A 16,593-nucleotide genomic window follows, 5' to 3' on the forward strand; every position below is an offset into this window, starting at 1 on the left:
CCCTTCCCAGCTCAGGGATGCCTCCTTCGAACCCTGCGGGACTTGCAGTCGGCCACCCCTCGCCACTCTCCCCGCCATCGCTCTCCTGCTGGCCCCGGCTGGCTGTCCTCTCGTTTTTCTTTCTAATGGAGCTTCCTTCCTTGGAGCCGGGATTGCAAACCCCTCTCTCTCTACTTTACGGGCAAGTGGGTAAGTGGTTCCTTATGAGAGTGGCGGAGAGGCAAGTGAGAGTGTTGCTCATTTAAAGGCTTACTGTTACTCAAAACTATTGACTGCGAACATGACCCATCCTTCTTAACAATCGCAAAGCCCAGAGACAACATTGCCAACCTCCCGCTAACTGTTATGGGGGTGGGGGCAGGTTTTAGAGGTAAATACTTCACCTTCTCAATCATCCGGGGGAGGGGGGGAAGCATCACATCTGCGGCTATCTCCACTCAGCAATCTGTCAGGTTAAAAGTCAGGCCGAAGGGAAAGGCACCCCCGCCCGGGCTGGGGTTATAATCAGCCCGGCACCTGCAAGAGTTTAGGTGCGATGTCTTGCTCACCATAGCAACCAGCACAATAACAGAATAGAAGCCTCTCCACTCAGACACTTTCATGCCAGGAATAAAATTGAGCGCGCGGGGGAAAGCTGTCGGATGAGGTATTGTTGCAAAGTGTTCAAGGTTAAGGCACATCCTGTTAGACCGTGATTAAAGGTGACTGACTGAAAGGCAGAGACAGAGCGAGAGTGCGAGAGAGAGAGAGCGACAGAGACAGAGTGAGAGAGATAGAGTGAGAGAGAGACAAAGAGAGAGAGACAGAGAGAGACAGAGAAAGCGATTGACACCTACAGAATGTTTGAAAATGTACCTTTTTGCTATGTAAGCTTTGGCAATATGGTTCTCTGTAAACTTTCATGCCAATAAAGAATTTGAATTTGAATTTGAATTTGAAAGCGAAGGAGACAGAGAGAGACAGTGAGAGAGAGATAGAGTGAGAGAGACAGAGACAGAGAGAGAGAGAGACAAAGGGAGAGAGAGAGAGAGACAGGGTGGGAAAGAGACAAAGAGAGAGACAGAGAGAGAGAGAGATGGGGAGAGACAGAGAGAGTGAGAGACAGAGAGAGACAGAGAGACAAAGTGAGACAGAGAGAGACAGAGAGAGAGATAGAATGAGAGACAGAGCGACAGAGACAGAGTGAAAGAGAGACAGAGAGAGACAAAGGGAGAGAGATAGAGAGAGAGAGATAGAGAGAGTGACAGAGAAAGCGAAGGAGAGAGAGACAGAGAGACAAAGGGAGAGAGAGAGACAGGGTGGGAAAGAGACAAAGAGAGAGACAGAGAGAGAGAGAGAGATAGGGGGAGAGCCAGAGAGTGAGAGAGACAGAGAGAGACAGAGACAGATAGAATGAGAGACAGAGAGAGCGACAGAGACAGAGTGACAGAGACAGAGAGAGACAAAGGGAGAGAGATAGAGACAGAGAGAGAGAGACAGAGAGAGTGACAGAGAAAGCGAAGGAGAGAGACAGAGAGAGAGACAGTGAGAGAGAGACAGAGAGAGATAGAGACAGGGACAGAGACAGGGACAGAGACAGGGACAGAGAGAGAGACAGAGAGAGAGACAGAGAGAGAGACAGAGAGAGACACACACAAAGGAAATCAATGTATCTAATGCAGTATTTCAGTTAATTTCTCCTTTAGGCTTATGATGAGCGTGGACTGAACACCAGGTACCCGGAGCTTGTGGTCTACAGAACAGATACATGTGACTCTGTAAAGTTCAATAAAACTGTACAGAATTATTAAAATTTATATAAAATAGGGATGTGCTGCATAATAAGGTCTATAAGCTGCATAAATGTCTAATTAATGCCTGGCCCTCTGTGTAACAGCAAAGACTGGCCCGAGAGGGAACGAGGGCCTCACATATTGCTGCCACTAGCGGTACAATTAGATTCCAGCTGCTGCTTCCTAAAACAGGAGCCAGCATGGTTTCACGGAGATCATTCCCCTCCCTGGATCCAGGGGCAAATCGCCAGCGAGCGGGAGTCATCACTGCCCCTTGGTAGTGAGGCTGCCGTCGGGATGCCAACCCCTCCAGGATTGGCCCTGGAGGCTCCAGGAATTGAAGGTTGATCTCCAGGACACCGTTCTCCCATCGTCACCTTCCCACTGGCTGCGGGGAGGCTGGGCACCGCCGCGAGGATGGATGTGCCGGGCGACCAACGGCGGAAGTGCGGGGGAGGGGCTGGGGCGGGGCAGTTGGAGGTGGGAGGTCACATGATGAAACCTCCAGCTATACGTCCGACCAGAGTTGGCAACCCCTATCCCACCATAGCGCTCACCTTCACCGGACCGACAGGTCACAGACCTCTACAGAAACATCTCAACAACCTTCAGCTACTTGGCGCAGTAACTTACATTTATACAGCGCCTGTCACCACCTCAGAACGTCCAGAAGCACTTTACAGCCAATGAAGTATAGAGTCATAGAGTTATACAGCACAGAAAGAGGCCCTTCGGCCCATCGTGTCCGCGCCGGCCATCAAGCCCTGCCTATTCTAATCCCATTATCCAGCACTTGGTCCGTAGCCTTGAATGCTATGGCATTTCAAATGCTCATCTAAATGCTCCTTGAATGTTGTGAGGGTTCCTGCCTCTACCACCCTTTCAGGCAGTGAGTTCCAGATTCCAACCACCCTCTGGGTGAAAAAGTTTTTCCTCCAATCCCCTCTAAACCTCCTGCCCCTTACCTTGAAACTATGCCCCCTGGTTATTGACCCCTCTACTAAGGGGAAAAGTTCCTTTCTATCTACCCTATCAATGCCCCTCATAATTTTGTACACCTCAATCAGGTCCCCCCTCAGCCTTCTCTGCTCTAAGGAAAACAACCCCAGCCTGTCCAGTCTCTCTTCATAGCTGAAGCGCTCCAGCCCAGGTAACATCCTGGTGAATCTTCTCTGCACCCTCTCCAATGCAATCACATCCTTCCTATAGTGTGGCGACCAGAACTGCACACAGTATTCCAGCTGTGGCCTAACTAGCGGTTTGTACAGCTCCATCATAACCTCCCTGCTCTTATATTCTATGCCTCGGCTAATGAGGCCAAGTATCTCATATGCCTTTTTAACCACCTTATCTACCTGTCCTGCTGCCTTCAGGGATCTATGTACATGCACACCAAGGTCCCTCTGATCCTCTGCTAGGGTCCTACCATTCATTGTGTATTCCCTTGCCTTGTTAGTCCTCCCAAAATGCATCACCTCACACTTTTCAGGGTTAAATTCCATTTGCCTCTGTTCTGCCCATCTGACCAACCCGTCTATATCGTCCTGTAGCCTGAGGCTTCCCTCCTCGCTATTTACCACTCCACCAATTTTCGTGTCATCTGCGAACTTACTGATCATACCTCCTACATTCATATCTAAATCATTAATGTACACTATAAAGAGCAAAGGACCCAGCACTGATCCCTGCGGTACACCACTGGACACAGGCTTCCAGTCACAAAAACAACCTTCGACCATCACCCTCTGCCTCCTGCCACTAAGCCAATTTTGGATCCAATGTGCCAAATTGCCCTGGATCCCATGGGCTCTTACCTTCTTGACCAGTCTCCCATGCGGGGCTTTGTCAAAAGTCTTACTGAAGTCCATGTAGACTACATCAACTGCACTACCCTCATCCACACACCTAGTCACCCCCTCGAAAAATTCAATCAAATTGGTTAGACATGATCTCCCCCTGACAAAGCCATGCTGACTATCCTTGATTAATCCTTGCCTCTCTAAGTGGAGACTAATTCTGTCCCTCAGAAATGTTTCCAATAATTTCCCTACCACTGATGTTAGGCTCCCTGGTTTATCCCTACTACCCTTCTTGAATAATGGTGCTATGTTAGCTGTCCTCCAGTCCTCTGGCACCTCCCCTGTGGCCAGAAAGGTTCTGAAAATTTGTGTCAAAGCCCCTGCAATCTCCTCCCTTGCCTCACACAGCAGCTTGGGGATTTATCCACTTTTAAGCCCGCTAAAACCGCTAGTACCTCCTCCCTCTCAATACTAATTTCTTCAAGTATATCACAATCCCTCTGCCTGATTTCTATGCCTACATCGTCCTTCTCCATAGTGAACACACATGCAAAATATTCATTTAAAACCTCACCCACATCTTCCGGCTCTACACACAGATTGCCGCTTTGGTCCCTAATGGGCCCTACTCTTTCCCTGGTTATCCTCTTGCCCTTAATATACTTATAAAACACCATGGGATTTTCCTTTATTTTGCCCACCAGTGTTTTTTCATGCCCCCTCTTCGCTCTCCTAATTTCTATTTTAAGTACCCCCTGCACTTTCTATACTCCTCTAGGGCTTCCATTGTTTTTAGTCCTTTGTATCTGCCAAAAGTCTCCCTTTTTTTCCGAATCCATTCTTGTATATCCCTTGACATCCAGGGATCCCTGGGCTTGTTGGTCCCACCCTTGACCTTTACGGGAACATGTTGGCATTGTACTCTCTCTATTTCCTTTCTGAAAGACTCCCACTGCTCTAATGTGGATTTTCCTACAGGTAGCTGATCCCAGTCCACTTTGGCCAGATCCTGCCTTATCATATTAAAATTGGCCTTCCCCCAATTTAGAACCTTTATTTCCGGTCCATCTTTGTCCTTTTCCATGACTACCTTAAATCTTACCGAATTATGGTTACTGTCACCAAAATGCTCTCCTACTGACACATCTACCACTTGCCCGGCTACATTCCCTAGAATTAGGTCCAGTACCTTTAGAAGTGTGGTCACTGTTGTAATGTAGGAAATGCAGCAGCCAATTTGCACACAGCAAGGTCCCACAAACAGCAATGTGACAGGGAGAAGTAATATACACTTAATAGCACAGTTTTAAAGAGTGTGCAGGGACAACGGGGACCCGGGAGTTAATGTGCGTAGGTCCCTGAAGGTGGCAGGACATATTGAAAGAGTGGTTAGCAAAGCATATGGGATCTTGGGCGTCATAAATAGAGGTATTGAGTACAAATGTAGAGAAGTTATGCTGAACCTTTATAAAGCGCTGGTTAGGCCACAACTGGAGTATTGCGTCCAGTTCTGGTCACCACACTTTAGGAAGGATGTGAAGGCCCTTGAGCGGGTGCAGAGGAGATTTACCAGAATGGTTCCGGGGATGGGGGATCTTAGCGACAAGGACAGGTTGGAGAAGCTGGATTTGTTTTCATTAGAGCAAAGGAGGTTGAGGGGTGATTTGATAGAGGTGTACAAGATTATGACGGGTTTGGATAGGCTAGACGGGGAAAGGCTGTTCCCACTAGTTGATGGTACAAGGACTAGGGGACACAGATTTAAGGTTTTGGGCAAGAGATACAGGGGGGACGTGAGGAAAAACTTTTTTACACAGCGAGTGGTGAGGACCTGGAACTCGCTGCCGACAGAAGTGGTGGAAGCGGAGACACTCAATGTTTTCAAGGGGAGACTGGATAGGCACTTGAGGGAAATAAACTTGCAGGGCTACGGGGATAGAGCGGGGGATTGGGACTGACTTCATTGCTCTACAGAGAGCCGGCATGGACACGATGGGCCAAATGGCCTCCTTCTGTGCCATTATGACTCTATGATGATAAGCTGTTTTAGTGATGTTGATTGAGGGATAAATATTGGCTCAGAACACAGGGGAGAACTCCCCCTGCTCTTCGAAATAGTGACGTGGGATCTTTTGGGGGAAAAATTCAGTTGGTTTGCGCCTCCCGTTAGCGCCTTAAGAGGGCGCTAATGGGGCGCAAAGCAATTAGCGCCCGGGCGCGGCGATGTTTGCGCCGCTCGTGAAATTAACTGGACATTTTGCGGCGGCGCTAAACACTACCGCCATGATCTCCTGCGCCGGCAGATCGTGACGTCAGTCGAGTGCGCAACGCCCCAGTAGTGCCCCGGACCGGATATTGAGTGACACCCCCTGCCTTACCGCCTGCCGCTAGCAACGACAGGTTAAGGGGAGCGTTTTGCAGTCAGGAAGGGACTGGGGGAGCGCTATTTAAAGGCGACCGCTTCCTGCCTTTTTTTGTTGGTGACATTTTTGCACCACGCATTCTGAGAGAGAGAGAGAGACTTCTGGAGAGATTCAACGCTGTGTGAAGGAGTTTTGGGGACTGAGCAGCACTTTGCAGGTTTATTTTGATTTGCCCTTCCTTGTATCGATTTAGAAGAGACTCCGACAGCAAACTTGGCTTTTATCGCACCCCTCACCTCTGAGTCAGAAGGTCGTGGGTTCAAGTTCCCCTCCAGAGACTTGAGCACAAAAATCTAGGCTGACACTCCACTGCAGTACTGAGGGAGTGCTGCACTGTCTTGAACGTGTTGTCACCACCCAAATCCATGCCCAACTTTCCCGCAACTCCATGTTTGTAATCCCTCCAATCAGGTTTCTGCCTCTGCTACAGTACCGAAACGGCTCTCATCAAAGTCACAAATGACATCCTTTGTGGCTGTGATAAAGGTAAACTGTCATTCTTGACTTGTCTACAGGCTTTGACACGGTTGACCACTCCATCCTCCTCCACTGTCGTCCAGCTGGGTGGGACTGCACTCGTCTGGTTCCATTCGTATCTAGCGAATCGTAGCCAGAGAATCACCTGCAATGGCTTCTCTTCCCACTCCCACATTGTTACCTCTGGTGTCCCCCGAGGATCTATCCTTGGCCCCCTCCTATTTCTCATCTACATGTTGTCCCTTGGTGACATCATCTGAAAACACAGCGTCAGTTTCCACATATGCGCTGAAGACACCCAGCTCTACCTCACCACCACTTCTCTCGATCCCTCCACGGTCTCTAAATTGTCATTCAGTTCTGGATGAGCAGAAATTTTCTCCAATTATATATTGGGGAGACCGAAGCCATTGTTTTCGTTCCCCGCCACAAACTCCGTTCCCGAGCCACTGACTCCATCCCTCTCCCTGGCATCTGTCTGAGGCTGAACCACACTGTTTGCAACCTTGATGTCATATTTGACCCTGAAATGAGCTTCCGGCCACATATCCGCAGCATAACTAAGACCGCCTATTTCCATCTCCGTAACATCGCCCGAGTCTGCCCTTGCCTCACCTCATCCGCTGCTGAAACCCTCATCCATGCCTTTGTTACCTCTAGACTTGACTATTCCAACGCACTCCTGGCTGGTCTCCCACACTCCACCCTACGTAAACCTGAGGTCATCCAAAACTCGGCTGCCCGTGTCCTAACTCGCACCAAGTTCCGTTCACCCATCACCCCTGTGCTCGCTGACCTACATTGGCTCCCAGTTAAGCAACTCCTCGAATTCAATATTCTCATCCTTGTTTTCAAATCCCTCCATGGCCTCGCCCCTCCCTATCTCTGTAATCTCCTCCAGCCCCACAACCCCCCGCGATATCTGCGTTCCTCTAATTCTGGCCTCATGAGCATCCCTGATTATAATCGCTCCACCATTGGTGGCCGTGCCTTCGGCTGCCTGGGCCCTGAGCTCTGGAATTCCCTCCCTAAACCTCTCCGCCTTTCTACCTCTCTTTCCCCCTTTAAGACGCTCCTTAAAACCGACCTCTTTGACCAAGCTTTTGGTCACCTGCCCTAATTTATCATTATGTGGCTCAGTGTCAAATTTTTTGCCTTAAAATACTTCTGTGAAGCGCCTTGGGACATTTTACTATGTTAAAGGCGCTATATAAATACAGGTGGTTGTTGTTGTTGTCTGAGGTGCCATCTTTCGGGTGAAATCTTAAACCGAGGCCCCGCCTGCCCCCTCAGATGGATGTTGAAGATCCCATGGCGCTATGTCGAAGAAGAGCAGGGGAGTTCTCCCCGATGTCCTGGGGCCAATATTTATCCCTCAATCAACATCACTGAAACAGATTATCTGGTCATTATCACATTGCTGTTTGTGGGAGCTTGCTGTGCGCAAATTGGCTGCCGTGTTTCCTACATTACAACAGTGACTACACTTCGAGAAGTACTTCATTGGCTTTGGGACATCCTGAGGTTGTGAGAGGCGCTGTAGAAATGCGAGTCTTTCTTTGACAGTGGCCGAGTCCAATCGTGTCCTCTGTTGATAGCTATACACACACACACACGGGGCTCACTATCTCTTCCTGTCTCTCCCCTCCACCATTACTACAAGTGCCATCTCTTAATGTCACTCTTCCCTCCCCAAACACATCGTCCGTACGGAAACTTAAGAGACGTTTCGTTTATATTTCATCCTCAGGACATCTTACAGCGCTTTACAGCCACTGAAGTGCTTTTGAAACGTAGTCACTGTTGTAATGTAGGAAAACACTGAAGTGAATCACAGAGTCTTGCAGCACAGGAGGAGGCCATTCGGCCCATCGTGCCTGTGCCGGCTCTTTGAAAGAGCTCTCCAATTAGTCCCACTCCCCCCTACTCTTTCCCCACAGCCCTGCAAATTTTTCCTTTTCAAGTATTTATCCAATTCCCTTTTGAAAGTTACTATTGAATCTGCTTCCACCGCCCTTTCAGGCAGCGCATTCCAGATCACAACAACTCGCTGCGTACATTTTCTTCCCTCATGTCGCCTCTGGTACTTTTGCTAATTACCTTCAATTTGTCTCCTCTGGTTACCGACCCTCCTGCCACTGGAAACAGTTTCTCCCTGTCTACTCTATCAAAACCCTTCATGATTTTGAACACCTCCATTAAATCTCCCCTTAACCTTCTCTGCTCTAAGGCGAACAACCCCAGCTTCTCCAGTCTCTCCACATCACTGAAGTCCCTCATCCCCTGGCACCATTCTAGTAAATCTCCTCCGCATCCTCTCTGAGGCCTTGTCACCCTTCCCAGAATTGAACACAATCCTCCAGCTGAGGTCTGACCAGTGATTTATAAAGATTTACCACAGACTTCCTTGCTTTTGTACTCTATTCCTCTATTAATAAAGCCAAGGATCGCATGTGCTTTTTTAACAGCCTTCTCAACTTGTCCCGCCACCTTCTCTCGGTCTCTCTGTTGCTGCACCCCCTTTAGGGTTGTACCCTTTAGTTTATATTGCCTCTTCTCATGCTTCCTAGCAAAATGTATCACTTCACAATTCTCTGCGTTAAATTTCATCTGCCACGTGTCTGCCCATTTCACCAGTCTGTCTGTGACCTCCTGAAGTCTGTTACTACATTGTTTACTACATTTCCAAGTTTTTGCAAAGTTTGAAATTATGCTCTGTGTACCCAAGTCCAGGTCATTAATATCTTTCAAAAAGAGCAGTGGTCCCAACACCGACCCCTGGGGAACACCACTGTATACTTCCCTCCAGTCTCAAAAACAACCCTTCACCACTACTCTCTGCTTTCTGTCCCTTAGCCAATTTTACATCCATGCTGCCACCGTCCCTTTAATCCCATGGGCATCAATTAAAAAACGGACTGAGTCAGGAAGTAGAAGAAACAAAGACAATTAAAACTGGCACGAGCCCCCAGCACCGCCCAGAGACAGCGAGACAATGTGGGGAATAATCGTCTGGTGATTCGAACCGCCTCGGGCAGGAGAACAGCCCGGTGCCCCCTCTCTGTGTGGCTGCTGTCCCGTGCCAGAGCTGGCAGCTGGCAGAAGCTGGCAGCTTACGCCCCAGACGTTCGTGACGGGACAGCATCAATCGAGACCCCAGACCCTTGCGACGGGGGGGCATCGATCGAGACCCCAGACCCTCGTGACAGGGGGGCATCGGTCGAGACCCCAGACCCTCGCGACGGGGGGGCATCGATCGAGACCCCAGACCCTCGCGACAGGGGGGCATCGATCGAGGCCCCAGACCCTCGTGACAGGGGGGCATCGATCGAGACCCCAGACCCTTGTGACGGGGGGGCATCGATCGAGACCCCAGACCCTCGCGACAGGGGGGCATCGATCGAGACCCCAGACCCTCGCGACAGCATCGATCGAGACCCCAGACCCTCGTGACAGGGGAGCATCGATCGAGATCCCAGACCCTCGCGACGGGAGAGCATCGATCGAGACCCCAGGCCCTCGCGACGGGGTGGATCGATCGAGACCCCCAGACCCTCACGACAGCATCGATCGAGGCCCCAGACCCTCGCGACAGCATCGATCGAGACCCCAGACCCTCGCGACAGCATCGATCGAGACCCCAGACCCTCGCGACAGCATCGATCGAGACCCCAGACCCTCGCGACAGCATCGATCGAGACCCCAGACCCTCGCGACAGCATCGATCGAGACCCCAGACCCTCGCAACGGGAGAACATCGATCGAGACCCCAGACCCTCACGACAGGGGGGCATCGATCGAGACCCCAGACCCGCGCGATGGGGGGGGGGATCGATTGAGACCCCAGACCCTCGCGACAGCATCGATCGAGACCCCAGACCCTCACGACAGGGGGGCATCGATCGAGACCCCAGACCCTCGCGACAGGGGGCATCGATCGAGACGCCAGGCAGCAGACACAAACCAACGGCTGGAAATAAACTTGCAATGAACTGAATGAATTTTCATTCTCCAGGCTCTCGTGTGGATGCAGGAAGAACAGAAGCCAGAGTTACAACCTTGATGTGATGTCATCATATGCTTGAGAACTTTACATCGGATATACGGCACAGAAACAGGCCATTCGGCCCAACCAGTCCATGCCGGCATTTATGCTACACACGAGCCTCCTCCCGTCTTTCCTCATCTAAAAATATCAGCATAACCCTCTATTCCCTTCTCCCTCATGTGCTCGTCTAGCCTCCCCTTAAATGCATCGATACTATTCGCCTCAACCACTCCCCGTGGTAGCGAGTTCCACATTCTCACCACTCTCTGGGTAAAGAAGTTTCTCCTGAATTCCCCATTGGATTTCTTGGTGACGATCTTATATTGAGGGCCCCGAGTTCTGGTCTTCCCCACAGATATACTGTAATCTGAATTGTGCTCTGAAATCACTCCTGTTATTTTCTGGGAATACTTGATGATATTTGATGAATATTTGATGACTTTAGTTTCAAATTGAATTATATTTTTGTTATTCACTCTCAGGATGTGGGTGTCGCTGGCAAGGCGGGCGTTTATTGCCCATCCCTAACTGTCCTGGTTTGATGTGACTGAGTTGCTCACTGGGCCACTTCAGACGGCCGTTTGGTTGGGGACTGGAGTCACCTGAAGGCCCAGTCCGGGTAAGGACGGCAGGTTTCCTTCCCTGAAGGACACATGTGAACCAGTTGGGGTTTTTACGACAATGCGACAGCTTCACGGTCACTTTTACTGACACCAGCTTTTTATTTCCATATTATTATTGTTTAAACTGAATTGAAATTGTCGAACTGCCGCAGTGATCTCCCATTCTCTGGATTATTGGTCCAGTAACATAACCACTAAACCCACCGCACCCACTTCTGTCAGCCTGCAATGGGGTAACTGACTCCTGATTGCCCAGGCAGTGCTGGCGATGCAGGTGGGTATGTATATTTAACAGTGCACTAAGTGAGGAAGGAGAGTTACACTGTCAGTTCCAAAACTGAGCTCTACCTGAGCTTCATCTGAAATGCTCAACATCACTGAAACTGATCATCAACACACTCACTGCTGTTTGTGGGAGCTTGCTGTGCGCAAATTAGCTGCCATGTTTCCCACAGTACAACAGTGACTACACTTCAAAAAGTACTTCATTGGCTGTGAAGCGCTTTGGAACATCCTGAGGTGGTGACAGGCACTGGAGAAATGCGAAATATTTATTTTAACTACAGTTACGGCACCATTCGCTCATTCGTTCGATCGCTCTTTCTTTCATGTTTAATTCCACATTTTGGGCTGAATTTATTCATTATTACTTGAATTAATTTATTGATTATTCCATTTTATTAGGTGTCTTTTCTTACCACCTCACCCCAGCCCAGCCCCATTCATCCACCCCCTCCCCTGAAGGCACTGTCTCTCACTGGGGGGCAGCGCGAGCAGCTCCTCACTCAGGTACTTGCAGCCGAGTCTGCCCTTTGATCAGCAGCGACTGGCAAACCTGGGTGATATTGCCCCCCTGCCCCCCACCACGCTAGCCCAGTGCTTAATTACACTAATTAGTGCTGCATAATTTGTTAAGTTTAGACGGTCACACTGGGTCTCTCAGTCTGCATAATCCACCCCCTTTTTTGTTTGCATACAAATTAAGTGAGATTAATAAATCTATCAGAGCGAGTGGCCCACTGTCCCCGGGCACTCTCTCAGCACGGATATGAGACGCCTTCTTCTGTGGGTGCACAGTAATTATTAAGAGGTTCATTAGACCCCACATTCAGGAGGCTTGTAATCATCGCATTAATCCGCGCATCTGCTGTTCAGAGGCTGGTGGCCTGGGAGATCGTTCGGCTGTGTCTGTCTGTGGAGATTGCCAAGTCCCGAAGGTTAATCGCCGCTCTCAATAAATTAACTTTCATCAGTCTGGCCCTTGCCAACTGCCCCTGTAGAATGCCACCTTCTGCTGTGCCTCTTTATGCCGAACCCGTCTCTCTCTCTCTCTCTCTCTCCACAGACTTCAATACACTTTCAGCCATCTGTGCCGCACTCAGATACTTCAATATAAAAAGGAAATAGAGTCTCTGGAGAAGGTGCAAAAAAAATAAATTTACAAGGACGATACCAAAAGTGAGAGGTTATAACTATCAGGAAAGGCTGGGGTTCTTTTCTCTAGAAAAGAGAAGGCTGAGGGGTGACCTGATAAAAGTCTTCAAACTTATGAAGGGTTCGATAGGGTAGACGCAGAGAAGATGTTTCCACTTGTGGGGGAGACCAGAACTAGGGGCCATAAATATAAGATAGTCACTAATAAATCCAATAGGGAATTCAGGAGAAACTTCTTTACCCAGAGAGTGGTGAGAATGTGGAACTCGCTGCCACAGGGAGTGGTCGAGGTGAATAGTATTGATGCATTTAAGGGGAAGCTAGATAAACACATGAGAGAGAAAGGAATAGAAGGATATGTTGATGGGGTGAGATGAAGAGGGGTGGGAGGAGGCTCGTGTGGAGCATAAACACTGGCACGGACCAGTTGGGCCGAATGGCCTGTTTCTGTGCTGTAAATTCGAAGTAATTCGATTTAATCTGACTCTGCCTGCACTTCACAGCGATCCACACGTCTGCACCTCAACGGAAAAATGGGATTGCTGTGAGATGAGCTGGGGTAAGTTTCAAGTGAATCCGAGTGAGCACTGGCGGACTAATTGGGCAATGACACTCAGGATGGCAGGAGGCCCAGAAATCAAATCGTAGCTGAAGCACGTTGTGATAGAGTCCAGGGAGCTTCACTCTGTATCTAACCCCCCGTACCTGCCCTGGGAGTGTTTGATGGGACAGTGTAGAGGGAGCTTTACTCTGTATCTAACCCGTGCTGTACCTGCCCTGGGAGTGTTTGATGGGACAGTGTAAAGGGAGCTTTACTCTGTATCGAACCCGTGCTGTACCTGCCCTGGGAGTGTTTGATGGGACAGTGTAAAGGGAGCTTTACTCTGTATCTAACCCGTGCTGTACCTGCCCTGGGAGTGTTTGATGGGGCAGTGTAGAGGGACCTTTACTCTGTATCTAACCCGTGCTGTACCTGCCCTGAGAGTGTTTGATGGGACAGTGTAGAGGGAGCTTTACTCTGTATCTAACCCGTGCTGTACCTGCCCTGGGAGTGTTTGATGGGGCAATGTAGAGGGAGCTTTACTCTGTATCTAACCCGTGCTGTACCTGCCCTGAGAGTGTTTGATGGGACAGTGTAGAGGGAGCTTTACTCAGTATCTAACCCGTGCTGTACCTGCCCTGAGAGTGTTTGATGGGACAGTGTAGAGGGAGCTTTACTCTGTATCTAACCCATGCTGTAGCTGCCCTGGGAGTGTTTGATGGGACAGTGTAGAGGGAGCTTTACTCTGTATCTAACCCGTGCTGTACCTGCCCTGGGAGTGTTTGATGGGGACAGTGTAGAGGGAGCTTTACTCTGTATCTAACCCCTGCTGTACCTGCCCTGGGAGTGTTTGATGGGACAGTGTAGAGGGAGCTTTACTCTGTATCTAACCCGTGCGGTACCTGCCCTGGGAGTGTTTGATGGGACAGTGTAGAGGGAGGTTTGCTCTGTATCTAACCCGTGCTGTAGCTGCCCTGGGAGTGTTTGATGGGACAGTGTAGAGAGAGCTTTGCACTGTATCTAACCCGTGCTGTACCTGCCCTGGGAGTGTTTGATGGGACAGTGTAGAGGGAGCTTTACTCTGTATCTAACCCGTGCTGTACCTACTCTGGGAGTGTTTGATGGGACAGTGTAGAGGGAGCTTTACTCTGTATCTAACCCGTGCTGTACCTGCCCTGGGAGTGTTTGATGGGACAGTGTAGAGGGAGCTTTACTCTGTATCTAACCCGTGCTGTACCTGCCCTGGGAGTGTTTGATGGGGCAGTGTAGAGGGAGCTTTACTCTGTATCTAACCCGTGCTGTACCTGCCCTGGGAGTGTTTGATGGGACAGTGTAGAGGGAGCTTTACTCTGTATCTAACCCGTGCTGTACCTGCCCTGGGAGTGTTTGATGGGACAGTGTAGAGGGAGCTTTACTCTGTATCTAACCCGTGCTGTACCTGCCCTGGGAGTGTTTGATGGGACAGTGTAGAGGGAACTCCTTTAGGAGCTCATGACCTCAGGACATATGAAAGGGTTTTACATGCAATTACTTCTGAAGTGTAGACACTGTTGTATTGTAGGAAACGCGGCAGCCAATTTGCGCACAGCAAGCTCCCACAAACAGCAATGTGATAAATGGCCAGATAATCTGCTCTGGTGATGATGGTTGAGGGATAAATAATGTCTAGGACCCCGGGGAGAACCCCCCTGCTCTTGTTCAAAATATTGCCGTGGGATCTTTTACATCCACCTGAGAGGGCTGACGGGGCCTCGGTTTAACACCTCTCACAGTGCAGCACCCCCTCAGATTTTGTGCTCAAGTCTCTGGAGTGGGACTTGAACCCACAGTAGTGAGGAAGTGCTGCATTGTCCTTTTGATGAGATGCTAAGCCGATACCATGTTTATTTAGTCAGGTGGATCGAGCGTATCTCAGAGATTTACGGAGCGGAGGGAATGTACATTTCTACATACAGCTCCTCATCACAGAATCACAGAAACCCCACAGTGCAGATAGAGGCCATTTCAGCCCATCAAGCCTGCACCGACACATATCCCACCCTATCCCCGTAACCCCACGTATTTAATCCCCCTAACACTAAGGGTCAATTTATCATAGCCAATCAACCTAACCTGCACATCTTTGGACTGTGGGAGGAAACCGGAGCACCCGGAGTAAACCCACACAAACACGGGGAGAATGTGCAAACTCCACACAGACAGTCGCCCGAGGCCAGATTCGAACCCGGGTCCCTGGCGCTGTGAGGCAACAGTGCTAACCACTATGCCACCGTGCTGCCATGTAGAATGCCTTGCTCTATGTCTTTCACATTAAATTATAGAACCATAGAATGATAAAGCATAGAAGACGGCCATTCGGCCCATCGTGTCTCTGCCAGCTCTTTGAAAGAACTCTCCAATTCGTCCCACTGCCCCCTGCTCTTTCCCCATAGACCTGCAAATTTTTCTACTTCAAGTATTTATCTAATTCTCTTTTGAAAGTTACTATTGAATCTGCTTCCACCGCCCTTTCAGGCAGCGCATTCCAGATCACAACAACTCACTGCGTAAATTCTTTTGCTCATTATCTTAATCTTATTCTTGTGGCCTCTGGTTATCGATCCACCTGCCAGTGGAAACAGTTTCTCCTTAGTTACTCTATCGAAACCCCTCATGATTTTCGACACCTCTATCAAATCTCCCCTTAACCGTACAGAGGTGTCTCCGAGAGTTACAGAGCGGAGCGAATGTGCAGCTTTGCCGATCCATAGTAAGCTGGAGGGAATCAAGAGATGGATAGTCATGCTGAGACCAGTAGCTAAAACAAATGGTATTATAAATCATTACTCTAAGCAAAGAAGGTGAGAGCTAACTGGATCAATCGCTACATTAACTATTAGAGTCATAGAGTCATAGAGTTTTACAGCACAGAAAGAGGCCCTTCGGCCCATCGTGTCTGCGCCGCCCATCCATCCCTGTCCAGTCTAATCCCATTTTCCAGCATTTGGTCCATAGCCTTGTATGCAATGGCATTTCAAGTGCTCATCCAAATGCTTCTTGAATGTTGTGAGGGTTCCTGCCTCTACCACCCTTTCAGGCATTGAGTTCCACATTCCAACCACCCTCTGGGTGAAAAAGTTCCACCTCAAATCCCCTCTAAATCTCCTGCCCCTTACCCTGAATCTATGCCCCCTTGTTATTGACCCCCCTACTAAGGGGAAAAGTTCCTCTTTGTCTACCCTATCTATGCCCCTCATCATTTTGTACACCTCAATCAGGTCCCCCCTCAGCCTTCTTTGCTCCAAGGAAAACAACCCCAGTCTGTCCAGCCTCTCTTCATAGCTGAGGCGCTCCATCCCAGGTAACATCCTGGTGAATCTTCTCTGCACCCTCTCCAAAGCAATCACATCCTTCCTATAGTGAGGCGACCAGAACTGCACACAGTACTCCAGCTGTGGCCTCACCAGCGTTTTGTACAGCTCCATCATAACCTCCCT

General features: G+C 49.5%; 1 protein-coding gene across 4 annotated transcripts in view; it reads right to left on the minus strand.

The window, feature by feature from the left end:
• robo1 (roundabout, axon guidance receptor, homolog 1 (Drosophila)) overlaps positions 1-16,593 on the minus strand; it is a 1,098,986-nt gene that overhangs the window by 798,082 nt on the left and 284,311 nt on the right. The window lies entirely within an intron of this gene.

The sequence above is a fragment of the Somniosus microcephalus genome, chromosome 14, assembly GCF_052327205.1.
Source record: "Somniosus microcephalus isolate GS21.2 chromosome 14, FLI_Smic_1.0, whole genome shotgun sequence".
Taxonomy (NCBI): Eukaryota; Metazoa; Chordata; class Chondrichthyes; order Squaliformes; family Somniosidae; genus Somniosus; species Somniosus microcephalus.